Source organism: Pipra filicauda, unplaced genomic scaffold, assembly GCF_003945595.2.
Source record: "Pipra filicauda isolate LSUMZ 115617 unplaced genomic scaffold, ASM394559v2 scaffold80_size11013439_pilon, whole genome shotgun sequence".
Lineage (NCBI taxonomy): Eukaryota > Metazoa > Chordata > Aves > Passeriformes > Pipridae > Pipra > Pipra filicauda.
Window position 1 is genome coordinate 1,638,082 of NW_024104987.1, and position 26,857 is coordinate 1,664,938.

Below are 26,857 nucleotides of genomic sequence, written 5' to 3' on the forward strand. Positions count from 1 at the left end.
TCTAACCACCAGACGACCCACCCTGTATGAGCAAACGGAATAAAATTTGAAAGAAAACAAAAATCTGACTTGAAAAATGTGTTCCGCGTAGAACCAGAATGTTCAGCGGAGAAAAAAAGGATGCAGTCCAAAGTTTTACTTCCAGGCAAACATTTCAAAATGGACTTATAATGTACCCTTTCATTTAGATTTTATATGAAGGTTTTACTTGAACTTGTAATGAAGATGGAAAAATCCGAGGTTGCCATGGCTACTGGCACTTTGCCTAATACACTCAAATCTTTTTCCCCTAATAAAATAGATTTCAGACCCCCCCCCCCATAAAAAGGGAAGAGTTAAAGACCCCATAAACAAATGTAGGATGAAGAACATTATTCCATGTAAAGCAGGTTCTGACCATCATGGACAGGTAATTATGTTGATTCTTTTTTTCTCCTCACCAATTAGGCCCCCAAACCCCGAAATCTAAGGTGGTTCTCCTGCTAATAACCAGGACAATGCCAGAGGTAAGAAAATGGAGTGGTGGGGTGCTTGGTTCTCTTTTTGGGATGGAAATGCATCTGCCTTGTCCTGCAGGAGGAAACTTGGTTGGTTTGGGTGTCCTTGCAGTCTGCAGCTCCATCCCAGCCGGGATGGACCCTCTTGGGTGGGCATTGCCCTTCTTCTGGGATCTGCTCAGCTCTCAGCCAGCAAAATTTGGGATAGCTCCGGGTGCCCCGGGCCGTGCAGGAGTTGTGCTGCTGGGATGATGCATTTTTGTCCTAAATTGAGGACTGGACTCGAGGTTTGGTTTGGTCACGTGTGTGGCTTTGTGGTCTGGGCCTGGGCTGGGAGATGAGCTGCTCTGAGCCCTGGTGAACACCCGGGAATGAGATGGTCTGGGGGGTCCCTTCCAAGCCAAACCATTCCGTGAGGATTCCATGAGCATAATGATATCACAGGCAGAAGGAAGCTTGGAAAGGGGAGCAGCAGCAACTTGTAGCCATCTCCTCCTGACAGTTTGCAGCTCCCTGGCTGAGCCAGGAGGCTTGAATCTGGAGATGCTGCTCTTTGGCTTTGGTTGCTTCTTCTTCCTGATGTCCCTGTTTGTTGTTGGTGGGAGCAGGGAAGGCTCTGGCCATTCCCTTGTCCTGTCCAGGTGGTGTCTTGTTTCTCTGAGGAATTTGGGTCAGACTGGGGCTTGTGTAGCTTTTGTCCTTGCAGTTCCCCTGGAGATCCCGGTGGGAGCTGAGCTGATCCATGCAGGAAGGAGGAGAGGTTGGGCTTTGAGGTCTTCTCAGAGGAGACTGAAATGTTGGGGATGGATGGACAGTGTGTGCACCCAGAGATCACAAGGGCTGGCTCACAAATGGTTATGACATTCCTGTGGGAAGGAGACAGCACAGGCTGTGGAGGTGAATGATAAACCCCTTGGAATTGTCCTGGTCCTGTCCCTGAGAGAGAGGGAGGGAACTGCTGATGTTCTTGTTCCCCTCAGGCTTTCGGGGGATCCTTTTAATGCAACAGCTCTTGGCTTTTCCAACTGGTGGCCGTCTGCCAGCCCCATTTATTTCCAACATGTGGTTCTGATTTGAAAATGTCCAGATCTTGAAAACTTTAATCTTCTCACACCTAGGGATTTTTTGTTTTGTTTTGTTTTTGTGGAAGGCTGAACCACGTGCACGGGGATAATGGTTAAAAAGCAATACAGGCAGCTCAAAAAAAAAAAAAAAAAAAAAAGAAGAAGAAAGAGAAACTAAAATAATTTTAAAAATATCCAGCTGGCACTTTTCTAGTCTCAGAGATGCAGCATGGAGATCATTTCATCATAATCACTGATGAAACTCCTTGAACTTAGTGATGAAAAAGATCCTATAGATCCCACCAGCTGAAAAAGAAACAGAGTATTTGTAAGGCTGAGGCTGGTTGTGTTCCCATTAGTTCAAATCCAATCCAGTTCTGGTGTAAGACTGGAAGGACTGGGTCCCCTCGCTGCCACAGGCTGGGCAGGGCAGTTTTCCTCCTCACCCTGGGGTTTGGGAAGGTCACTCCATGTCCCCTGGCTCTGGCAGGGCAGTGCAGAGGAGCAGAGGTCACTCAGCCCAGGGAAAGGGGACGGGAAGGACTCGGACATGAATCACCGGGAGCACTTCAAAGGAGGTCCCTCCCCTCCCGTTGCAGGAGGAGCAGCTCGGGATGAGCCCTGCTCCTCACCCAGGGAGTCCCCAGGACGTTTTGCATTAGGAGCCTGTGATGGAAATCAACCCTGACAGATTTAAAATGTGCAAGGGGAAAAAGCGTTTTTACAGCAACCCACGGTGACCCCGCGGCTCCGAGGGGCTGCACACACCACAGCCTGCCCAGGACACTTGCTGCACAGGCAGGGGCTCTGCAGGCACGTCTTTTGGGCCTATTTAGGGTCTAAACATGTGAGTAGAATATTAGCTCTGCCGAAGCACTCACCAGTTGCCAGTCTGCCCTGGAAGTGCCACCGCTGGCTGTGGCCGGAGCAGTGTCAGCAGCTCGGGCTGAGCTGGCCAAGCCCCTCCACAGGCTTTGTGCTTGTTATTCGTGTGCTGCTGTAGCTTCTGGTGCAAAGGTTGGGCAGGGCAGAGTTTAATTCACAGCCTGTCTGATAGATGGTGTTAACAACCACTGTGTGTTCACCACTCCACCATCCAGAAACATTCCTGGGGCTTCTGAGGAACATGGCACTGTCCCACCACTGCCTGCTTGGTATTGAGGTGCTGAGAGGGGATAAATCAGAATTAGAGAGTGGGTTGGCTTGGAAGGGACCCTAAAGATCACCCAGTTCCACACCCCTGCCATGGGCAGGGACACCTTCCACTATCCCAGGTTGCTCCAACCCCCGTCCAACCTGGCCTTGGACACTTCCAGGGATGGGGCAGCCACAGCTCCTCTGGGTAACCTGTGCCAGGGCCTCCCCACCCTCACAGGGAGAATTTCTTCCTAATATCCCATCTAACCCTGCCCTCTGGCAGTGGGAAGCAATTCCCCTTAAGGCTGAGGTGCTGTTGCAACTTTGGGGGTGGACACAGCAGCCAGTGTGGAGTCATGGAATCACAGAACAGTTTGGGTTGGAAGAGTCACAGAGCCCATACAGTCCAACCCTCCTGCAATGAGCAGGGACATCTTCAGCTAGAACAGGTCACTCAGAGCCCCATCCAGTGTCTTCCTATCCATCTCCTGGGGACAGTGTCCGAGTAGGAATGGGGGTGGGAGAACAGTGCCTTGTCCCCGTTCCCCCCCTGTGGGGAGGGAACGGGGACAAGGCACTGTTCTCCCACCCATATGGGCTGGGGCTGCTGCCTCGCCCTCCTGCCCATTCACTGTGGCTCTGCTCAGAGCAGAGGGGCTTTCAAATGTCTCCCTGTGCACTAAGAGTTAAGGGGACTGAGCAGCTCTGAAGATAAGAAACAGATGATAAAGGTTAGAGGAGGGATCGGTTTCCACCCTGCAGCCTGTAAATGCAGAGTAATTAGAATGCAGCCTCCAGTCCAGGAAAATGCAAAGAAAGAAACAGCAAAAAGAATCCCCCTTTCCTCCCCGGGAAAGAAGCTGAAGAGCCCCAAAGGCCTGAGAGTGTGGAATAACTCAGCTTTGCTACTCAGGGCTGGAAAATGCCCATCAGCCAAGGGCTGCTCCTGGAGGGCTGCACTGGGAGCACTGGGAGGCAGCTGTGGGATTTACCAACACACTTTGGGATTTACCCTGTTCCAGGTGGGCCTGGTGGCAGCTGATCCCCAGTGGAGTCAGAGCCAGTGGTGCTGCTCTGCACAGCAGCACAGGGACAGGGGCCCAACAAACCCGCTGGGGTTTGGGGGGAGGTTTTAGGGCACCGAAGGAAGGAGTCTGGCCCAGCTCACCAGGGTCACTGCCATGGAAAAAGGAAGCACTTCCGCATGTGCAGGGCCAGGAGATGGATTTCCATGAGCCTCCTGTGTCCCTTCCAGCCTGGGATGTTCCAGGATTCCCTGAGCTGGGCAGGTTTGTTGCTGCTCACACCCACGCAGGGACCTGCCAGGCTCTTGTCTTCCGAAGGCACGTCCCTAAAACTTTTGCTGACCTGGTACCTATGGGGCTTTCTCTTTTTTGCAGAAATGGTCTAAATGCTGTTATTTCTGGGCCTTTAACGCCACCTACCCTTAACCATTCCCCAGGAAAGGAGGGTCCCTCTCTGGTGACTCAGACTCCTCGGATCAGCTGGGTGCGGATGTCTGACCAACAGCGAGTTTCATTTTCATTCGTTTGTTTTCATTTTCTTTCAAGCTTTATTTTTCTCTCCTCTGCAGTTCATTAGCATCTTCCCTTTCCTTGCTTGCTTTTTCCCCCCTTGCTTTCTTCTGGAACCCAGAAGTATTTCACTGTGGCCTGCCAAATGATTTCTATCTCAGTGAAAAAGAACTTGCTATTTCCTGAAAACCTACCACTGTTTTCTCTCTCTCTCTCTCTCTTTCTCTTCCCCCCCCCCCCAATACATTCTAAGCATTGAAACAAATCCAGGTAACTTGATAAGAAGTTAATGAAAAGAAATGAATTCTGTTTTGCAAAGGTGTACTGGGGAGAAGGGCAGCAGTGCTTGGGAGGGAAGGAGGGAATTGTCTCTGCCCAAAGGAGGATGCAAAGGACATCTGCCTTGAAAATCCCCCGGTGCCAAATTTTGCAGGGGAGAAATGGCAAAAGAAGAGGTTCTGTAGTTTTCCACTTGTGTGGTGGTTTTTTTGTTACTTTAGACATTGTTTGTGAGAAAGCCCTGGGGTGCCACGGTTGGGCCAACACAGTTCCCTGTGGTTTCAGTGCCGGCTGTTGGTGCTGGGGGTGGGGGGCTCCTGATGAACCCTGACCTTCCATGGAGCTCTGAACAGCCATCCCACCCACCTGCCCACCCTTCCCCCGGCCCACCCCACCCCAGCACCCCCTGATATCCCAGGGAGAGCCGTGTCCATGGCTAACCCCAATGAAACCCCCAGTTTAACCACTGTTCTGTGGGCACTGGGGAGCTGAGTCCCCCCAGGAGTTGGGGATGCAACACCAACCCTCCTCCGGCTGCTTCTCCCACAGCAAAGTGTCTCCAGTGGGGTGGAGATGTCACCACTTCCAGGGACGCTCATCCAAGCTTTCCTAGTTCCTTTTCCACGGTGTTATTTTATGAACTGCACCGGAGCAGGGTGGGCAGAAAGAAATCCAGATATTCCCTTAACGAGCCGATTCTTTTATTGGGCTGATTTTCAGCTGCATTTCACCTTTCAGCGCACGGGAAGTTTGGCTTTTGGGAAGTTTATTTCTTTCTGGTGCCTTCATTTCCGAGGGCTCTGCTGTTCTCCAGGGTCGGTTTCTGTTTGCTTTGGGACTGGGAGAGCTGAGCCTTTGAACCGAGCGCTCGTGGGATTAGGAGCTCTGTTTGTTAGCTGGGTTTCTGTGTTGCATAACTCACAAATATCATCCAGCATATTCAAGAAAATGGATGATCTTTGGGTTTTTTGTCGCCCCTTCCCCCTCTTTAGCCCTCCCCATCTTCCCTCTGATTTTTTATGGTCCGTGATTGGAAGCAAAAGGTCTGAAAGAGGGAGGAAATCAAACCCGTCAATAAATGCTAAAAATATTTAGTGTGGCAGCCTCTGTATTTTCTTTTTTGTGAAACACTGATTAATATTCAGTGGTTGAAGGTTAATACCCCATTCATTTTATTCCCTTTACATCCTCTGCACAGCAGTCTCTGCTCCAATTTCGACTTCTAATTCATGCAAATCTGGTTCCAATCAGGATATTAGTAACTCACTGCATAAGCAGGAGGGGAGTCAAAAAAAAAAAAAGAAGAAGAAATCACACAATTGTTAAACTTATCTTTCAGTGCAAGCCCAACACACACACGGACACCCCAAATGCACGAGGCTGCTGTAATGACAGGGTGTTTATTATGCATTTCTCGCCTTTAAAATACAGGGAGAACATCCCTGTAGGAGTTTTTGGCAGGCTGAACCACAAGTTTGTGTTTTGATCCAGCAGTGAAAGTCTCTGGCCTGGGTTGCAGAGGAGATGGATGATAATAACAGCTCATGCTGAGATTCAGTCAGGGACAGGGTGATCTGAGCTCAGGTGGGGTTATCGAGCCCAGCTTGGTGCATGAAGCACAAGGTGCATGAATAATGCAGGAAAAGTTAGGTTTGTTTCTTCTCTCCTCTCTTTTTTTTTGTTTACATGAGAGTGCAAAGGCCTTCCCAGCAGTGCAGGGGCTGTTCCCAGCCCCTGGAATTGTGTGTGGGTGCTGTGCCTGGGTGTGCTCTGGGCCCCTCAGCTGCAGCTCTCAATGCTGGAATGGGAACTCCCTGCCTGTACCTGTCCACTTGTGAGCACTTCCAATGTCCTTGAGCACCTCTCCAAAGTGGGAGTGGGGAGAGGAGGGTGGTTATGATTTGATTTGGATGGGAAGAGATGTTTTATCAGGAGGGTGACGGACACTGGCACAGGTTGCCCAGAGAAGCTGTGGCTACCCCATCCTGGAAGTGTCCAAGGCCAGGCTGGGCAGGGCTTGGAACAACCTGGTCTAGTGGAAGGTGTCCCTGCCCAGGGTGGGCTGGATTAGATGATTTTTTGATGGTTCCTTCCAACCCCAACCATCCCATGGCGGGAGGAGGTGACCAACACAGGTCTGGTTTCCCCCGCGCGCTGTCAGAGCGGGCACTCCTGGGTGTGATGGTCCCCTCAGCCTCCCCCAGGAGCAGCTGTGCTCCCTTCCTCCGGGTGATGTTCCCACAGCATCCTCCTCAAAGGCAGAAGCCTTTTCCCCCTCCTCAGCTCACCAGTGGCTGTGACCAGCGTGGCTCCAGCGCGGCCCCGCGCGCGCTGTCTCGCCAAAATGCAAAACTCCACCACAGTGCACAAGTGGGCTGTGTTTTTCCGACCAGGGAACAGCGTTGGGGCCCTTTCATCACCTCGCTTTTGCACTTCTTTTAAAAATGATTTAAATTGGAGGCAATAGTGTTGAACCTCTGACACTCAGACGTGACTCTGAATCACACGCTCAAGCTGCATCCATTTTCTGTAACCGCTTTGCTTTGCAGCTCTTGTGGTTTGGTCTATTTTTTCCCCTAAGCATTTGTTCTTTCCACTCTGTTTGCTATTTGTGCCATCTCTGTTGAGATTTCCTTTAATTTTTTTGCCTCAGCATAGGAGAGAGTGCTGGTGACCACTGAGGGTTCATTTCCCAATCCTGCTCCTGGTGCACTCCAAATCCCAAGGCTTCCTTCCAGCCCTTCTCGAGCAGCAGCACTGAGAACATGCTGGACCCTCATCCCCACGTCCGTGGCCGAGGGGAACACACAGCAGAGGAAAGTCAAATTCCAGATTGCTCAGCAGAAAGGAGAAACCAGCTTGGAAGCCCCTGTGGAAAGGGGCCAGGCAATAATCCCACGGCAGCGAGAGCGGCCCTTGGACTGGGATGCAGCAGGAGCTGCTCGCACCCACTCAGCCTCCAGCTGCTGCATTTACAGCCCTGAGCTTGACCCAGAGGAATGAAAATACTTGTGGGCAGCAAAAATAGCCGGTGCTGAAAACCTGTGTCTGCCAGGGGTGGGAATTGCCGGGAGTTCCTCGGTGGCTGCGGCCGCTGCTCACAACCTGTGGCATAAATAAGAGCTGGTTGCTCAATGTGCCACGACCGGGCTGCTCCTGCTGCTGCCACGCAGGGCCCGGGCACCCCTGTGTGCTCGTGGCCCCTCGGCCATGGCCCGGGGGCTCTGAGGATGCTGAGGGGTGGCTCAGCCAGAAACAGGCTTTCTTTTTAGGGGGAAAAAAGGTGCATCGTGCATTTTTCCGTTGCATTGATGCAGTGTGTGGGGTGTTGGAGAAGTCTGTCACCCCAAAAGGTTAATGGGATTTCTACTCCCTCCCTTGGGACCCTTTTGTGGTGCCAAGGTAGGAGTGGGATCATGTGGAGCTGTGGGGGTTGCTGTGTTTGTGGCCTCTTCACAAAGCAGGAGGTTGCCCTGTGGGTGTGTGAACGTGCCAAACTTTATATCAGCTGGCAGGATCCACTTAAACCATGTAACATGGAACCCTGAAGGAAAATGTTGTGCAAACCTCCTGCCCTGGCAGAGGGGAAGGCAGTGCTGGCACAGGGAGCACCAGGCTCCCAGAGCGTCCTCCTGTGGGAAGCACAAAGGGGCTGGTCCCCTGGCTCCAGGCACAACACACTTGGGAGAGCTGGGAAGAAAGAGCTGCCAAAGGTTGCTGAGGGGGTGCAGAGGATGCTTTTGTGTTTGGAGAGCTCATTCTGGAGAGTCTGAGTGGGGCTGATACCCCAGCCTGGCCGTCGTGGGGGTCCCGGGAGCCAGGGGTGGGCACTGGCCATGGGCCAGCAGCCAGTGCAGGGACACTCAGCACATGCAGTGTGGCCATTCCTGGGGTTTATTCCCCTGGAGCAGGGGTTTGGATAGCTGTAGGTTGCTGTTGGGTTTTTTTTAGCAGCTCTAGGGGAGCCTGTTGCTGTTTGGTGCAGAGCCGGTGATGCCTCACCAGTGTTTGGGTCGGCACAGCCCAGTGCCAGTTAACTGGGTGGTCTGGGACGTGTCCCAGCCTCATCTCATCCTGTCTCCTGCACCAGGAGGGGAGGGAGGAGGGATGGGGACTGGTGCCCTGAGCATGCAGCAGCTGGGGTTGCTGCCAGCACTGCCTTGCTTAGCACAAAGGAATGAGCCTGGCTTTGGTCTGAGTGTCTCTGGGATCCTTTGGTGGATGGTGCTGGGGAGGTGTGGGATGGCAGGGCCACACCAGTGTGGTGCCTGGCTCACCCCTGCCCAGGCTGTACAGCCCAGCAGCAGCACTGGCCAACAACAAGGTCCCAGCAGCTGCTGGTGCCTCTGCACTGTCTCAATCCTTTATTTTTTGGTGCTTCCAGGGCCAGCTCCTGGAGCCCATGTGGAAAAGCTTGAGCAGCCATTCTAACCTTTGGGCTGCACTAATTAGCCTCACATGGCATCTGATCTGCAACATGTGGCCCAGGCCATTACTCTGCTTTAGCTGCTTGTTGGGCCCTAATCTCTGTTTGATTTCAAGGTGAAACCCATTCCAGTTTCCCAAGGTTTCTCCAGTGACTGCAGGGGTGCTGCCCCTTCCACGCTGCCTGTGTCCCTCAGCCCAGCCCGTGCTCAGGAGGAGGAAGGAGACAGAGCTCACCTGCTGAACCCCCTCCTCCAGGTATTGTCCCCGTCCCCATCCCATGATGCTGTGGGAAAGCGAGGTGACATTGGGATATATTCCAGCCTTATTGATCTGAGCTGTCCCTGGGCTCAGTTAGGAGCAGGTGAGTCCTGCTCCCCTCGAGAGGAAGGTTTTTATCCTGGCTCGCTCCTGGGTGGGTGCATTATAAATGACCCACTTGTTGTTCCAGATGGTTGGAGCTTTCCCTGTCAGCCTCGCAGTTGGTTTCCCTTCTGCCCTAATTGAGACCAGAAATCCAATTAGACCGTAATCCTGTCCTTTTTGAAGTCCCTGGCTGCAGCATCACATCATCTGAGAGGGTGGATGTTGTGCTGGTGATGGGTGGTGAAACCCTTCCCCGGCGCAGACGATGAAATGTGTCTTTAGGATCCATCCATCGCCATTCCCGTCAGGAACCGGCACGTGCTGGGCTGGGCTGTTCCTGAGGGGGACAGCAGATGTTCTCAGCAGGGCTGGGGTGTGCCCAGCCTGCCCTGCCCGGGCTCAGGCCCAGCCCCTGTGCTAGAAGGGGCTCGGGTTTGTTTGCACAGATGCGCTGGGTGAGGGGAGGGGGGTGGGTGTTTCAGAGAGGCCCCTTTAGGCAAAATCCCCCAAAGGTGCTTGTTTATAAGTGGCTTTTCCTTGATTCAGGGGTCTTGGGGGCTGACTCTGGTATGAGTCTTGTGGTGCCAGCCTGAGGAGCTGGGCACGGCTCTGTGGCTCAGCACAGGGCCAGGCGAGTGGTGCTGGCAATTAGTTGTCTCCTTAAAATATGGCAGTGCCCTGGAAATCACTCTTCTTTCAGTGCATTCAGCATATGTGTATGCTCTCTATATTTTTAACGTGAATGTAAGTGTGTAGTGTGTGTATGTACACACATATTTATATTTATGCACACACCTGAGTTTGTGTGTGTTTGGCTTTGAGGAATTTAGGTAGGTGTGGCAACATTGTACTTGGAGGATAATGATGAAGTTAATGCTCATGGGTCAGGCTCAAGCCTTTCAGGGTCAGTGATTTCTGAGCTGAGGGACATCAGTGATGACCCCTGAGCAGTGAAGAAGCTCCTGAAGCTCCGAGCTGGCCCATCACATGTGGTTGGTGCTGCAGAACCAAATTGCTGCCAAGGAATTACATCAAACCCCATCCCTTGGCTTCCAGTTGGTGGTTTGTGCATCTGTTGCCTCAGAGTAGAATCCCAGGATCATTAAGGGTTGGAAAAGACCTCTAAGATCACCCAGTGCAGCTGTTAACAGTAGACAAACTGCTTTGGGCTTGGTATTAACCCTGAGCTTGAGCTGGGGCTCTGGGCATGTTCCACGGAGCCTTCCAGGGGCTCAGGCAGCTCAGATCAGCTGCATCTCCCTCTCTCCTTCTATCTCTACAGAAAAACAGGAAACAGCACCAAATTAGCTCTGCTGCTGAGCCTCCCAAAAGCCACAACACGGCAACTGGAGGCACCACATTGGCTTTTTCCTGCCCTGCAGCAGCAGAGCGTTGGGCCAGCAACTGGATTTGGTGTCTCAGCCTGATGTTGTGGAGGAAAGCAAGGAGGGGAAAAAATTAAGGGAGAGGTTTTAAGCTCAGGGCCTCCCATTGGATTGTTATTATCCTTTTCCCATCCTGGAAAAAGAATCAAAAATAGCTCCAAACCTACTTTTCTGCAGGACTAAATTAGACTGAAGTGATGGCAGGGACAAAACTGTCCAGCTCGTGATGTTTTACGCCTCGTTGGGCAAGACAAAGTCATGTTGACTTTGAGAACTGAAGTGTTCTGGTGGGGCTGGGCTCCAGCCACAGCTCCAGAGGGTTCAGGGATGGGTTTCCACAGGGAGTGGAGCTGTGGCCATATCACACCTCCTGTGGCTTGGCACATCCCACGCGGTGACACGAGTGCTCCAACATCCCTGAAGTGCTTTTGGGTGGTTGTTGTGTGGCTCTGCCTTTGTCTGATTAAAGAAACCCGAGCAAACCTCAAAACCCAACGCAGCAAAATATGATAATTTGAGCTGGGACTGTTTCAGCCATTAATTTCAAGTGTGTTTTCTACATCAGCAGAGGAAAGGACATTCTTGTACCTGGGCCATCCGTGTTTGTGGGAATGATGGTGTGATGGTGTGAAGCCCAAATGGCTGAGGAATGAGATGAAGGAAGGGAGGAAGTCCAAATTTTCTGGGAATCTAGAAACTTGTGCAGAAGGAAAAGACGAAAAAATGGGTGACTAATTCTGGGAAGGTTTATGAAAGACAATTATATACAATATTCTAGAAACACAAAGCCACTCTGTGCTGGTTTAGGAAGGAACAATTTTCCCCAGAAGGGCAAGGAATTTTTAGGGAATAGGGATGAAGCCTCCCCAGCTGCACACACCTCCATTGCTGTGCTCCAACTCATCTCCAGAGTGAAGAGGGTCCTGTTCAAATGCAATTGGCCTTTTAAATTGTAAATTTGAAGTGATTTTTGGAAGGTAAAACATGGCAAACATAGAGGGATTAATCCTTTATTTTACCAAGAAGTTTTTTTCTCCCCACCGCACTTCCATTTTTTCCCAGCCTGCTGATTCCTTCAGCCCTGATTCTCCAGTGGCAAAATTCCCCTTATGCCTGTGATTTGACCCATTATTTGACTTGTTTGCTCTTGGCTGTTGTGCAAATAAGCCTCTCTCCCAGCTGCCCTGTTTGGGGATGCCTTAGCTCAGAAGCTAACTCTGTATTGGTGATTTAAATATAACCTCAACGCTGCTATTTCTTGAAAGAAAAAAGAATTGCAGGCAGTGCAGGGGCAGGAGAAGTGTTTGTGCAGGGGATGGACCTCAATGTGGTGCTGGTTTGGGCCAGATGAGGCTGATGCAGTTTTAGGCTCTGATGGGGACCTGCTGGTGAGGGTGGTCCCCAGTGCCAGCCCCTGAGCTCCCAGAGCAGGTGCCCCTGGATCCAGACAGGGACCAAACTCTGTCACCCAGGGCTGCCAACTTCTCCCACAGCTTTGGGCACAGTGACTGACACGGAGGGGAAGCCCTCAGGAGGACGAAATTCTTCTTTAGCGCCTGTCAATGAGCTTCTAATCCCTTCTCTCCCATAAAATCTCGGCTGCAGCTGCCCCTGTTTGTGCTTTTCCCTCCTCCCTGAGCATCTCTCTGTGTGGTTTGGGCCGAGCCCAGACTGTGCCAGTGCCACACCTCTCAGCAGAGAACATGTAATTGCAAACTTGCTTTTTTCCTTTTTTTTTTTTCTTTCCCTTTTCCTCCCGTTTAACGTAAAACAAGCAGACACCCGTCACCGGCCTCAGCTCCGGCTCTGATGCAAACTTTTCCCACCTGGCCGGGCCGGGCCTTCGAAAATATAAATAAATACGAAAAGAAAAGGGGGGAAAAAAAAAGGAGGCCGTCAGCAGGGATATTTTTGCAGCCATGACACAGAGGAGTGTGACACACGCCGTGCTCTCAGTGGGTGGGTGCAGGGTTGGTGCAGGGTTGGTTCATGTTGTTCTTGTCGCCAGGCCCAGCATTACGAGTGTCCCCGTTATTAGTGGTGTCTGATAGTGGCGTGTGACACAACCCCCTGCTCCCATCCTGCCACGAGGGGCTGGGGGGGGTGGAGGTGGGTGATGGGGAGGCTTTGGTGGGTGGGTGTCCAGCTGCAGCCCCGTGCTGATGGTGCAGGGGTGGTTTTTTTGCCACGGAGCATCACTGGGATGGGGGGCTCCAAATGAGGGGCGTTTCGTTCCCTTGCTCGTACCTGTTTTGCTCAGGCTTGTCCATCTGAGCTGGCATTGCTGCAATTCCATCTTTCCATGTCCATCTGAGGGGTCCTGGCCCTCAGGTGCTGGTTCTGGAGACGGAGGGAGCAGGGACCACACGTGTGTGGGAGCCAGGGAGGTGGGATGGAGGTGGCAGGGGCCGATGCCGGCCAAGGTCTGACAGGCTCGTGCATGAACTCGGGGTTTTATAGCCCTATAAAAGGCAGCTGACAGCAGAGGTTCTGATTTTGGAGGCTCCAGCTGAGCTGGGAGGAGTCAGCCCCGTTTCCCGGCGCCGGAGCCGCGTCTGCCGGTGCTGAGCCGTGACGTTGGGATGGGAGAGCCAGGCTGGATATTCCCAGTGTGCCAGAGGGCAGGAGCCAGACCCTCACCACGGCCACTGCCACAGCCCTGCCAGCAGCTCTGGGCTGCTGCTTCCCTGGCTCTCCCCTTGGACACGGGGCAGGGCGGGGAAGGGACTGTGAGCACCTCGCTCTGCAGGGAGGGCACATCTCCGCTTCATCTCCCCTCCATCTCCCCTCCGTCATCTCCCCTCCGTCATCTCCCCTCCATCATCTCCCCTCCATCTCCCCTCCATCATCTCCCCTCCGTCACCTCCCCTCCATCACCTCCCCTCCATCATCTCCCCTCCATCATCTCCCCTCCGTCACCTCCCCTCCATCACCTCCCCTCCATCACCTCCCCTCCATCATCTCCCCTCCATCATCTCCCCTCCATCATCTCCCCTCCATCTCCCCTCCATCTGCCCTTCACCTCCCCTTCACCTCCCCTCCATCTCCCCTTCACTTACCCTCCATCTCCCCTCCGTCACCTCCCCTCCGTCATCTCCCCTCCATCATCTCCCCTCCATCATCTCCCCTCCATCTCCCCTCCATCTCCCCTCCATCTCCCCTGCCCTGGCTGTGCTGCCGGGGCTGCAGGTCCAGGGGCTGGCAGGGAAGGCCGAGGCCAGCTGAGCTCCTGGCACACCCGCAGGGTGGGCAGAGCTGGTGCAAAGCTGACAGAAAGCAACAGGGCACAATCTGGCCCACAGCTGGTTCCCTGCCGTGGCCTCTCACTCCTGGGTTTGCTTTGTCTTCCCTGACAGTTCCCACCAAATCCACCCATTCATCCCAGTGCTGTTTTGGGACCTGAACACCTTTCTGGAGCCAGGCCAGGTGATTTGACCCAGGTCCCTTCTTGTGTTCAGCACTTGCTCATGGGTGGCTGCCCCCATCTTGGAGGCCTTGGAGGGACTGTAAGGTCGGGCTGCAGGAAAAACACCCTGAGATCTCCTTGCTTTGAACCCTTGGAGATTTCAAATCAGGGCAGGGGCAGGGCTGGGGCTGCACCATCTATTCCCAGTTACACTTGGGACCATCACAGGAAGTTTGCTGGGGTGAAAGGTTTGATGTTGGACTCAGGGATGCTCCACCTTAACCAGACTTAGTTACCAGCTCAGAAACCAGGGAAGTGTCCTCCTCATCCCAAAGCAAAGCAAAGGCAGTAAGGAGAAGATACAGACTTGGAAAAAAACTTTTAAAGAAGTTTATGTAAAAAAGGAGAAATTTACCCCTAGGAAATAAATGTTTGACTTGATGGGTTTGAAAACTGGAGGAAATTTGTCTTTTGAACCAATTCTATAGGAAAGATGGGGAAACTTACTGTAAAACCTTGGGATGTGGGATGTGCTGCCTCATTGCCTGTTATCTGTGGGGCAGCTCGGAGCCTCCAGCTCTGGCTGGATGCTGTGCCACCGGAAACCAGGGAAAGGAAGGGAAAAGCAAAGCTCTGAGCTCTCCCTTTCTCCCACTCAGGCTGCTCAGGAATGGCCCTGATCCCCCACCACGACCAATGGATCCTGGCTCTTTTTTTATGGAGACTCCCCACCGAGGTAGACGCCAGTTAAAAGGTTACTGCCCAGCTGTGAAATATGTAGACAGGGTAACAGCTCGATGGCGGGGTGACCTCATATCTCATATTTATTGACTAAATGTGGCTTGAACTAGTCACCACTAGTAAAATAAACCACAGCCCCGAGTAGTGCAGGAATATTCCATGGCAGACAGACTCCTAGTTCCTTGTCACACTCTTTCTTTCACTTGAAATTAAAAAAAAAAAAAGAGGCAAAAGCTTGTTACTAATCTCGTTTCTTTTACAAGGCAAGTCCTGCAGAAACCCTTTCAGTGCAGGTTTGCTTTTTCCTGTGAGGAGAGCTGGGAATCTCTCAGCGTTTGCTCTGATAGAGAGGGAAGAATGAACCCTCTGGATTATTTTTTTGATAATATTCATCTCAAGAAGAAGCTTGATTGGACTGGGACAGACATGTTAGGCTTTAACAGAGAGATCTGGGGTCAGGAGGCTTTTCTGTGACTCCTTTGTCCAGGTCACACTTGTCCTTTCAGGGATGAGAAATAGCCATAAAAAAATCAGGAGACTGCCTTTGGTCCTGTCTGCCTGCAGAATTGATGTGGTACATTTAAAGTGGTTAGTTTTTTACTTTTGTGGTGAATTAAACCCATTCAGCACTGGAGATGTTTTCCTGAGCATCTCCAGCTCACCCACCTGAAGGCAGGCACAGTGCCCAGCAGGGATGGGAGAGTTAGGAAAAGCCTGCCTTCAGCTCTAGGTGATATCTGCCTAGATCCTTACGTGGTGACACACTCAAAATCTGTGTCAAATCCTGCAATATTGGCTTTGGTAGCCCCGTGCCAGGTACAAGATTCAAGGATTGGGACAGGCTGCCCAGGGCAGTGGTGGAATCAACATCCCTGGAGGGATTTAAGAGATGTGTAGATGTGGCACTTGGGGATATGGTTTAGTGGTGGCCCTGGCAGTGCTGGGTCGATGGTTGGACTCGATCTTAAAGGTTTTTCCAGCTGAAATGGTTTGGTTTTCCAGCTTTGCTGTTGGGACAGTGGTCGTGCACCCTCAGCACAAAGAAATGGGAGAAAACTGTAACTGGAACACTTGGAAGTAGCGAGGAGAGTTTGTGACTCTGGTGCTGTTCAGCCAGGAAGGAGAAATTCAGTTTGTCCCACCCCTGGCACCCCCATTTCTCTGGGTCTCTCTGTCCTGACTCAGCACATGCCCTTTGCTCCAGCCCTGGCTGTGCTGAACCAGCCTGGGCACACATGGCATCGCCCTCTCCAGTCCCCCAAAATCACCGACCAAGGGACCCATTGCTCACTGCCTCGTCACCCAAACACCTGGGGGGTGTTGTAAACTGTCTGTGGTGGGGTTTATTAGCTCAGGGCAGTCTGGGGGCCGGGGCTGGTGGGTTCCCAGTGCCCTGGAGGGTCTGGGCTGGCCGAGTCATGGGCGTTGCTGTAACCACTGCCCAGCATCACCTCCGTGGGCAAACCCGTGAGGCAGAGTTTCCCTTTGGAGATTTACATGCACGTGGAGCGGGAGTGTTGGAAAAAGGAGGAACTTGGCATGGGGATGAGATACAGATGTTGCAGCTGTGAGCCCTGGGCTGGGAACAGGCTCGGAGCTGAGCAGCTCCGTGTGGCTGCACGGTCGGGTCGTGGTGCAGAAATCCCCTCCCTCGCCCACCAATTTCTCAGCTAAACTCATTAAAGAGACTCAGAATTCCCAGCTGGAATGAGAATGGCTATTTGGAGGTTCCTGGGGACATGCAGAGGTGGTACCCAGGCTGGTCAAAAGTCTCCTTGGTCACGTCACCTGGGATCTTATGCTAATTGTTATCGCGGTTAATTTTTTTCCAAGCTAAAGTATAGATGGATAATGAGGGGCAGAGAAAGGGGAGGGAATGGCCTTGTTAATGCTCTGTAGAGATAATGTTCCCTGCTTCTGGCTGGGGGGAGCTTTGCCAACAACAGGAGCATCTTTCCCTGCTGAGATGACACCCATTGTTCCCTGGAAAACTGGGTTGTGGGACTGAAGTGTTCTCTTTCCTCTTTCCTTTGTGTTTCCTACTGTCTGTGCTAATATTTCGATAGGTGACCCAGGTTTGCAGATGTGGTTGTTGGGGTGGTTTTGTGCTGTTTGATTCCATCTGTGCCCTGGTTGTCCCAGTTTTTCAGCACCACAGCAGCCACCCCTGGGCTGGGGCAGCCAACAAGCACAGTTTGGGGCCGAAGCCATCGGGTTTCCTGGTTTCCACCTGAGCTCATAAATCACCCCAGAGCTGGATTAAAGCTTAGCTTGGATTCACTGGCAGCTCTGCTGTTTTCACTGAACCTTGCAGTGATTTGGATGGGAGCTGAAGATTTATGCATATTTGCAGAGCCCACGGTTCCAGGTCACAGCTTGGACTGAGGCATTACCAGGGAATCATTGCTTCCCCCGGCATCTTTGGTGGCCTCAGCTGAAGCAAGAGGTTGCTTGGAAAATGAGTCCAGTGCTTATCTCCCCTCTGAGCCTCCTCCTGAGTAGTGAGAGACTCGAGAAAAACAAGCCCAAAAATGCTGGTATCAACATTGCTCGGGAAAAATGGGATCTGTCCTCGTTCTTAACTTGGACAATGTCAGATGTAACAATGCTGGGAAGGGCACATGGGCAGATCATGAGGAGAAAACAAAAAGTGGGCTGAATACAGGTTTTATTTTGCTTTTCTGATCTCAAGACATGCAAACAGGAGTCATAGAAACCCCAGCTCTGCGTCCCTGACTGGGCTGAGATGATACCAGTGCTTGGACTGGGGTGATATCCCCCAAAACCTCCTGCCCCAGGGTAATCCCTCCCTCAGGAAAGATGACTTGGATCACCAGCTGGTTTCAGGTGAGACACCTCAACCCTGGCTCCCTCGTGCCAGCCCCCAAACACATCCCCACGCAGCCACACGTGTTCCCTCACCCCCTGATCCCCATCCCCAAACCTGCTCTGGAGGAACTGGGGCTGTAACAATGTGGCAGTAAAAAATAATGAAATGCCATCATAAAAAAAGATGTGGAAAAGCCATTATTTATTTATGCCTTGGGAACTAGGAATAATACACCTGTTTCGTGGGGATGGCTGGCACAAAGCTGGCATTGCATAGTGGTACTTAATAATTTCTTACCACACTTTATAGGCTCTTTCCTGCAATTAGTGCTAAATAAAATCAACATTTCTCCAACTAGCGTTTCTGGCTCTTATTAACTCCCTTCTTGCCATTCACCATCTCTTTCTCAATATCTTTTCTGCTTTGTATTTCTCTTCTAAACTTTTCTTTGCTCTTCACTTCTCATAAGCTTTGGTCTGTGGCAGCTTCAGAGGAGCTGCTCTCTCACTGAATTGACTGAGATTTGGTGCAGGACCATCCCAAACCGTAGGGTGCCAGGATGAGCCCCAGAGCCCTGGCACGAGGATGGGAGGCAACACTCTCCCCTTAGGCTGATCCCACAGCTGGAAGGGCAGAAAAGCAGCTTGAACCACGGGAAAACCTCTGGAGGACCTGATGGGTGGCACGGGAGAGAAAGGCTGGAAGTTGAGCCTGTCATCCTCTCCAGTGAATTGGAAGTAAATGAGTGTGTGAAGGAAAAGGGTATTGGTGGTGCTGGGAGGGGATTTCAGGACAAAACTGGTCCTGAGCTCTGCCCTGAATTAATTGTCTTTCTCTTTGTTTAGGAAGGAGAAACTTCAAAGTCTCACAAGGACCAAGAGCCTCTCCTGCTTTTGCCCTCACTCCTCGAAATTCCAGCTGATTTCCAGTGATGTGATTTCAACACTTCCCCTGGTGTGAGCCTGGGGGATGGCACTGCCTGCAGCACCCCTGGCACAGGTAGGATGGAAATTCTCAGGAAATACAAATCTTCTGACGGGTCTGTTTTGGGCTTTTTACATTTTTGTATCAAAAATATCAGGCAGAAATATCTGATGCTGGAAATACCCCCAGTTCAGTTGATACTTTCTCTGTTACTTCACTTGATCAGGCCCCAAATAACACCTATTAATTCCCACCCCGAAAGGAAGAGGGAGAATTTTTGCTTCATTAATCCCTCCCTTCTGATTTTCAAATTGCAGATTTTCTGGCTTCAGTTTCTGTTCTTTTAAACAAACAAACAAACAAAAAAACCCAACAAAACTCCTGGGTTTTCACACAGGAAGATATTTTGGATGAAATGCTCTCTCCCACTCCAAAAATCTCAAAATGCATGAATTTGTTCCTAACACCACTGAAATGACTTAATACATTTAATATTTATTTCAGTGGATAAAGTGAACTGGGAGAACAGTAAAAAGGCAGGAATTTCCCTGTGCCAGTGAACCCCAGGAGAGAACCCGTTCTGGGACCTCAAAGGCAGGAGGGGATCAGCTCAGGGATGGTCACCAGAGCCCCACTCCAGCATCACCAGGGCACTCTGGGCTGGTGTGGGGAGCCCTCCCGAGCCTTTCAAGCCTCCCATCAGGAGGGTTTTCTCTTCTTTAATCAGGAGCAGTTGCACACACGGCTCAGATGGCAGCGTGGCTGTATCTGCCATCTCGCTCAGAGGAGGGGAGGGTGGGGGGAAATGGGACCCACATGTTATCAGCTGGTGGATGAAACACAGGGAGGATTATTGGGCAGGAAAGAGGAGCTGTGCCTGCTGCTGAGACCCATCTCCTCCCAGCCCAGCCTCCCTCCTCTCCCTCTCCCCTCCCCGCTCCAGCTCTGATGAAAAGCTCAGTGTCAGGGCTCCGGGATTTATGGGGGTGCCGGCGCAGCGAGGCCTGGCATCAGAGAATTGGAGCCACGTGTTGCTCCTGCAGGATGATCTCTGGGCAGGTTTCTGGGGCTCAGCAGAGCAGTGAAATCCTGAAATCCCCCCTTGGCTCTGGGGCTGGCTCGGGTCTTCCCCCACTCCCTCGTCCCGGACCTGCCGGCGGCTCCTCCCGCCTGGCTCCCATCACCCAGCCCACGTGCCTGGCAGCACCTCCAGGGCTTCTCCGGGGCTCCTGGGTGCTCCTTTTGGGTGCTCCATCCATCAGCAGTGGCTCAGGAGCCCCATCCAGGCATCCCTGTGAGGGCAGATGAGCAGTGACTCCGTGACCCCAGGACGAGCCGTGCCAGGCTCACCCCGTGATCGAGTCCAGTGTTGGTCATTCCCATGCCAGCCCTTCCCCTTCCACTCAATGAAATGCTTTGTGTTTGTCCTGGCTGAGTTGTCTTTGAGAGTTTTTTCAGGCTCCAGCTCCAGTTGTTTGAAGATCAAACTGAACTGCCTGATTTTGGCATTACTATTTAGGAATTATCTTGCCTGGATCCCGCCCGAGTCTCTCCATCTCCAGCACGGGGCTGACACTAATTGCCCATTTGCAATGCATTTCCAGACACGTGGCTGGAAAGTGCTGCATGAAAAAAACAGGCATTGTTATTATGAAACCTTCAGGAACAAAATTAATAGATTCATATAACTCCATGGTCATTAAAACAAACCTTATGTGGATGGAAGAGACCAGAACTGCCCAAACCTTGAGCAAACCCAGATTTTCACAAGGAAGCACAAACTGGTTTTAATCAGCAGTGCCAAATAAGTTTTATTTTCTGAGGTTTCTTATTCCCCCACCTCCTTTCCAGTATTAGGAATTGCAGAGGAGCAAGTTGGCCTGAGGTGAAGAGGGGAACTTTGCCCATCTCCTGGTCTTATTATTTTAGAAAACAACAACAAAATGCTCTGCTTGGGCTGGTTGGTCTCAAGTTGCTTTCAGCTGCACAGGGATCTCAGCCAGCCTTTCTGAGCGAGTTATCCTCTGGTTGGAGCACTATTTAATCAACAGGTTTGGGATAAATTGGTGAGAGAGGGTGGACCATCACCTCCTTGCCTTTGCTCCCTTTATTGAAGTCAAGCAGCAGTTTCCATTTTGCCTCCCCAGGCAAAATGTTTGGGAGGCAGGAATAGGGTTCTGCTGAGAGGGTGCTGAGGTTGCTCATCCTGAGCTGTCCCAGTGAGTCAGGAGCCTGGAATGGTGGGGCTGTCACAGGGCAGGGAATGGGAACACCCTTGGAGGGAGCCCTGTGCTGTCACCTCCCCTCTGCCTGCACTGGGGATGTTCTCATGGCTTCTGAAGTGTCCTGGCTTTTGATGCCTTGATCCTAAAAAGGCCACCATCCCTGCCTTTCACCAGCAGACTTTCATTAGGGTAACAATGTCTGTCTGTCTGTCTGTCCCTTTGCCTCTTTCCTCCATCCAGACTTCAGGCTCTCCATGGACCTTACCACCATGTGCCTGGGATGCTGGAATGTGGGGTCATCAAGTGATTACAGTGGTTGTCCCTGTGCAAAGCTGACCCAGTGCCGGTCACTCGGCACCACAGACCCTCCATTTTCACATATCCCAGAGGACTTCAGCATCCAGGGCAAACAAGCTGTTGCAGAAGGTCATGTTGGCATCTAATGCTTGACACGAAGCTTGTAAGTCACTGATGATGGGATTCATCGAGGGGAAGGGAAAGGAAACCTCCCTTCTCACTTCATCTTGCTTTCCTCACACCCAATCCAAGCTCATCTCTGGGGTGCAGAAGGTGGAAACTTCACCCCAAGGAGGAAAGGCTGGGGGAAAGTGTCCCAGCGATGAACACCCCTCCCGGTGAACCCCCAATTTTTGGTCAAAGCTGTGCTCTCTGCTTGCAAGCTCATTTTTAAGGGCTAAATTTAGTGGCACGTCTTGCAATGACGCGCGCGGAGGAGGATTTTGGGATGTCACATGGATCGGTCTCATTCCTGCGTGGGAAACTTCCAGCCTCTGCTACTTTCACTGTCTGGAACAAACGAGCACCTTCCTGCTGATGCCATCAGAGCACGTGAGCACCAGCCAGCCCTGGCAATGTGCCCGTTCTGGGGAGCTGGAGGAGAGCAAGGTTGTGTAACTCGCTGGCAAAGGTGTGTGTGTCTATTTGCAATCCATTGTGGCCTGCTCACGGGTTTAGCTCCAGATCAGGGATGGGATTTAGTCACCCACCTCTCTGTAACTACTTTGGTATGGAGATGTTTCATTATGTTTTGTCCTCAGCTAAGCTTGGTCCATCCTTTTGTGCTTGTCACTGGCCGAGACTGGGCACAAAGATGTGCAGCAGTTTCAAGCAGCTGCCAGTTCCTGGTGTTGGTCAGATCTTCATGTTTTCAGCTCAGTTGGCTGATTTACAAGTGCTAAAGTTGGTGATCTTGCATTCAGATCTAACCCAGCCTGAGTTCATAAAAATGGCACAGTCACTGCACTGCCAACAAGTGCCTTCAAGAAGGAATGTCAGTGCTCTAAAACCTTCTAATGCTACTTTTGTGCTGACAATGACTCATAAAAGCTGGAAACCTCCAAATTCTTTGGCCAGGTGGGATGTCCCACTGATGCTTTGAGGGTCTCACACTTGGGTGAGACTTTGAGTCCCATCAGCCCAAGGGATGAGTGGGTGGGTGGAGTCTCTTCAAGAAGGTCCATCCACTGTGGAAGGTGGTCTTATGGAATCGTGGAATTGTTAAGGTTGGAAAAGACCTTTGAGATCATCAATTCCAGCTGTCAAATGTTTTTTTCCCAGCCATTAAATATTTTTAGCAACCTCACCTTTAACCCCTCTAATGCACATCAATTAAAACCTGAACATACCATACAACAACCAGGTAAGAGCATGAGCAAGACCCCAGTATTCTGGTTTTTGGGGCAGTTTCGTGGCCAGCTTTGGCAGCCTGTTTAGTGGTGCCCTGTGAAATGCTGAGGGCACCATAACAACTCTCTGGGATTGTTTTTTTAGGACATGAGGGTGACAAAGCCCCAGGATAACTGGATTTTCAGACTGTGTTCCCATGGCCTCACCTGTAGATATTTCTCCATGTGAACTCGTCATCAGTGCATCCCCAGAGACAATCCCTCAGGGCAGCTGGTGGCATCAGCCCCTTCTCCACTGCGTGTGTCACAAATCAAGTCCCCACAAGCCTCATCCAGCGTGACTCCAGCGTTACTCACCGTGTTTATTTTCCATCTGACTTTTGCTTTTTTTCCATTGCTGCACCTTCAGCAGCATAAATAGAAATGGATTTATTTTTTTTCTTGAAACTTTAGACTTTTACTTTGTGAAGTGACAAAAGAAAACTGCAGAGAGTTGAATGCATCTGGCAAAATCTTCGCTTTAAAAAAAAAAAAGAATCATTCAACTTTGCAGGATGTTTCCAAGAGAATATGGGAAAATGGATTATCTGCTCCATTTGAAAAGGAATTGCCTCTAATTGACAAGATGCAGAGGGGAAACTGTTGCTCTTATTTAAACACAGCCCAAACCTGCAGCTCATAAACTTATTGTTAATCTCAGGCTTGTGGTTCCTGCTCCTTTTCACTTTTCATTTCAAATCTATTTGGGTTATTTTTTTTTCCCCTTTTTTTGTCATGCCCAACTCCTTTTCTGTCTCAGGTAAGTGGTCAGCTTTTCAAAACTTGTGTCCTCTTGCATCCAGAATCTGTGTTGTTGCACCAAAATATCCCAGGATCACTTGGATATTTTGGAGGCTGCTGTTCAGGCACCTTCTCTGCAGTATCTGGTCCAGGTCACACAGGGGCTGCTGCAAGCTGGAATTACCCATGATTCCAGGTCAAATGTCATGGAAGGTCTCTGATCCTACAGACAAAACACTCACAGCATTTAGAAGGTGAGGAAGACGCCTCCAGTTAAGGTCTCAGAGGTGAAAAAAACCCCCCATATTTCCTTTTAATTGAATTTGGAAACTCCGCCTTCCCAAAAAAAGTCAAATCAAACCCGAGGTGCAGGTCGGTGTGAGACAGAGCAGGGTGTTAAACAGGCAACCCACGTCAGCAAGGAGCTGGCTCCCAGTCAGGCATCCACCTGGAATCCCTGGGGGCAAGGAAGGAGGCTCCGGGAACGTGTTGGGACAAACAGAGCGGAGCCATCCCGGAGAGGAGCTGCCACCCAACCAGGGAGTCGGGAGAGCGCCTTTGGAGCCACCCAAACGTCTCCTGTTTGATCCCTTCCCACCAGGAGCAGGATGAAAATGTTCATGCCAAGAAATCTTCCCTCACCCCCCTCACCCCAGCAGGTTTGTTATCCTAATTGACTTACGGTGCTGAATTAACCTGCTTGGAAATGTGATTGGCACCAGGAGTTTTCCACTGTGTGACAGACTTTATAATAAAGAATTGGAGGAATCATAAATAGCAGCAGTATTAGATCACTGGTGCTCATGAACTCACCTTGTTTAGGGAATGGTGTGGAAAAGAGGGTTTTCTCTTTGATGGTGCATCCTTAGAAACCGTGTCTGTGTTACTCTTTTGCCACAATTATTGTTTATAAGAACTTCTGCTTCGTCAAAAAAAGAGAAAAACCCCCCCAATTATAATAAATCCACTTCAGTGTTTTCCATAAGCTCCTAGCCAAGTTGGCCAAGAACTAAGGGAAGGAGCAGGGAAAAAAAAAGGTATATATTGTATACTCACTTAAAACTTGGCTAGAAATGACCTTTTATTGTCTTTTTTTTTTTTTTTTCCATGCCCAACTTGGCTCCTCGAGCCAAACTCACTGCCAGCTTTCTATGGTGTGTTATTTTCCTATGTGTTAAAAAACATTTAAAAAGCTGCCCCACACGGGTTCTACAAAGGTTTTGCACGGGCAGGGGTGGAGAAGCCTGGCTTTGAGAGCGTCGTCGATGAAGATTCCCGTGATAAAACCTGGATATTTATTGTCTGGTGGTTTTTTTTTGGTTTTTTTTTGTGGCTCTTTTTATTGCCCCCCCTGCTGCTCCTCGTGCAGCCCAACATGGCAGGGTCTCCAAATGGGCTGTGCTGACAAATGCAGCTGGAGACAGCCATGTGATGTTAATATAAACCTCCTCTGGCAGCTTGGAGAGGCACCAGGAAATCTCCGGAGTGTTTCCCGCCGCTCCCGGCTCCGCTCGGTGCCACTCGGCCCCTGGGCCCGCGGGCTGGGTCACCACAACATGTGTCCTCTTGTGTCTGAGCACATCCCTGGCTTTTCATACAGGGAAAAAAACCCCAAAAAACCCAAACCAAACGATTCTGGGTTCCGAAAACCAACCCCCCAAAGGAGTTCCTGTCATTCCGGCTCATCCGTGAGCGTCCGGCTGCGGAGTCATGCCAGAACAAAATCTGCAGCAATCTTTACAGCTGAAGGGTATTTTCTCTTGGAATCCCTCATTAAAAGCACCACTTTGGGATAAATATAATGACCAAAGTCTCAAGCATATTCTTATTTGGGATCATTTCATCTTAGAAAGGAAGGAAAATGATTTAAAGCTTTGATACAATTCTTCTTGTGGTCGTGCACTTTAGGTTTGTGTTTCACTGAATTTACTTCAGAGACATGTTTAACTTCTTTTCTTTTTCAATTTTTTTTTTTTTTTTGATATTTAATTTCATTTTTGGTTTTTATGCAGCCCCACAATGTTGTTTTTGTGGTGAGCTGCCGTGGTGTTACCAATGCATCTGAACCACTGCAGGCAGGAAGGCAGCCACTTGAAAGCAACAAAGAGGGCAAGTCTGCCCCAGCTTTTATTTCCTGTATGCATTTTGCCCTCTCTAAAGTTACACAGAGGGTAAATCTCTCAGATCTCCTGATCCTGCAGCTGCTTATAAGTACATTTAATTTTATGATGCAGCAGCACAAGCTGAATGCAGCTATAACACAGAAGTACAAGCTCTAACTTTTGAATGTCATTTAGAAATCCAGCGATGGAAAAGGAAATAAAAGTGATATTTCTGTGTGTTGTGCAGTTTTGGGGGTTTCCAGGTCTCTCAACTCAGACTCCCCAGGTTCCTCGACGATTCCAGAGAGCAGATGGACAGTTGGGCTCAATGACTCTTGTGGGTCCCTTCCAGCTCAGGATATTTTGAGATTCTAAGATTTTGAGTCTCACCTTGCCTGGCATCTCTGCAGCAGTGAAAGGAACTCAACAGAAGCTCTTCCCTGTGGATCAGCCCTTACCTTTCCCCTGCTCAGAGACTGCAGAAAGCCAGAATCAATCAGCTAACTGAAGGATTTATATTGGAACTGGATCCCCATGGATCAGAACTGGAATAACACCTCCATCCCTGCCCGAATCTTCCCGGCCTGACCTTTCACAATCTCCACTTCCTGACCAACGACTCCAAAGAAAATAGAGCTGCTCGTTGGCATTTAATGGAAACCTGCACAAAACTTGTCAAAATACCCCCCTCCACCCCTGCCAGCTGCCTGGGACAAGACCCCTACAGTAGTTTCCAGAAACCCTGTGCAATTACTTACATTTTAAATTATCTTTAATTGTCGCATGTGAGCCGCAGAAACATTTTTTCCCCACTCTCAGGCAAGACCTCGCTATTAAGAGTCACCCCATAATTGCAGGTTTAATGGGGGGCTGTGGCAGGTCAGGCCTGAGGGTGAGCCCAGGGCACAGCGAGGCGAGGGCGGCTGCAGGGCCCAGTGACTGGGGGTGACACATCACCATGGGCCCATCAATTACCTGGGGGCAGCTGGGAGTGTAAACTTTTTAGCCAATCTAATTACCCTGCCAGATGTTTTAATCCAATCTCCTCGCCCCTCCCCTGCCAGCAAACGCTGCATTGTCTGAGCTCCCGGGATTAAAAAGTCGCTTTTTAATTTTTTTAACCAAGAGTGAACTTCTTGAGGTTTTGTGGTGGTTTGTTTTTTTTTTTTTTGGTTGTTTTTTTTTTTTTTGCAGGAATTGAGCATCCTTTCTGAGAGATTGTTCAGGTTCATGGTGGTGGGATTGCACTGAATGAGAATGAAGCAAGGAAGGTGTCACGGAGGGTGCAAGACTGCCGGGGAGGAGCCGAGCTGGTGTCAGTGTGCTCAGGAGCTGAGTGACAACTGTTACCCCGGCGAGGCTCAGCCCAGGCAGGCCCTGTCAAGAGCATTAGAGATGCTGCACCAGATTTTCCCAGGCTGTTTGCAAGCTGACCCAATGTTCCTGCTGACACAAACCCTAAAAGCTGAGCCCGACTCGCTCACAGATTGGGGTCAGATGTGAGCGAGAAGGAAA

At 50.7% G+C, this 26,857-nt stretch overlaps 1 long non-coding RNA gene across 5 annotated transcripts; it reads left to right on the forward strand.

The window, feature by feature from the left end:
* Positions 1 to 446: 446 nt before the first annotated feature.
* LOC113996672 lies at positions 447 to 26,504 on the forward strand. 5 transcript variants are annotated; one of them, XR_005566848.1, is made up of 5 exons: positions 447 to 506; positions 9,055 to 9,195; positions 17,528 to 17,682; positions 18,511 to 18,664; positions 21,055 to 26,504. It is a non-coding gene; the product is annotated as an uncharacterized LOC113996672 (long non-coding RNA). The 5 variants fall into 5 exon arrangements; XR_005566849.1 differs by lacking the exon at positions 17,528 to 17,682; XR_003543848.2 differs by lacking the exon at positions 9,055 to 9,195.
* Positions 26,505 to 26,857: the final 353 nt, after the last annotated feature.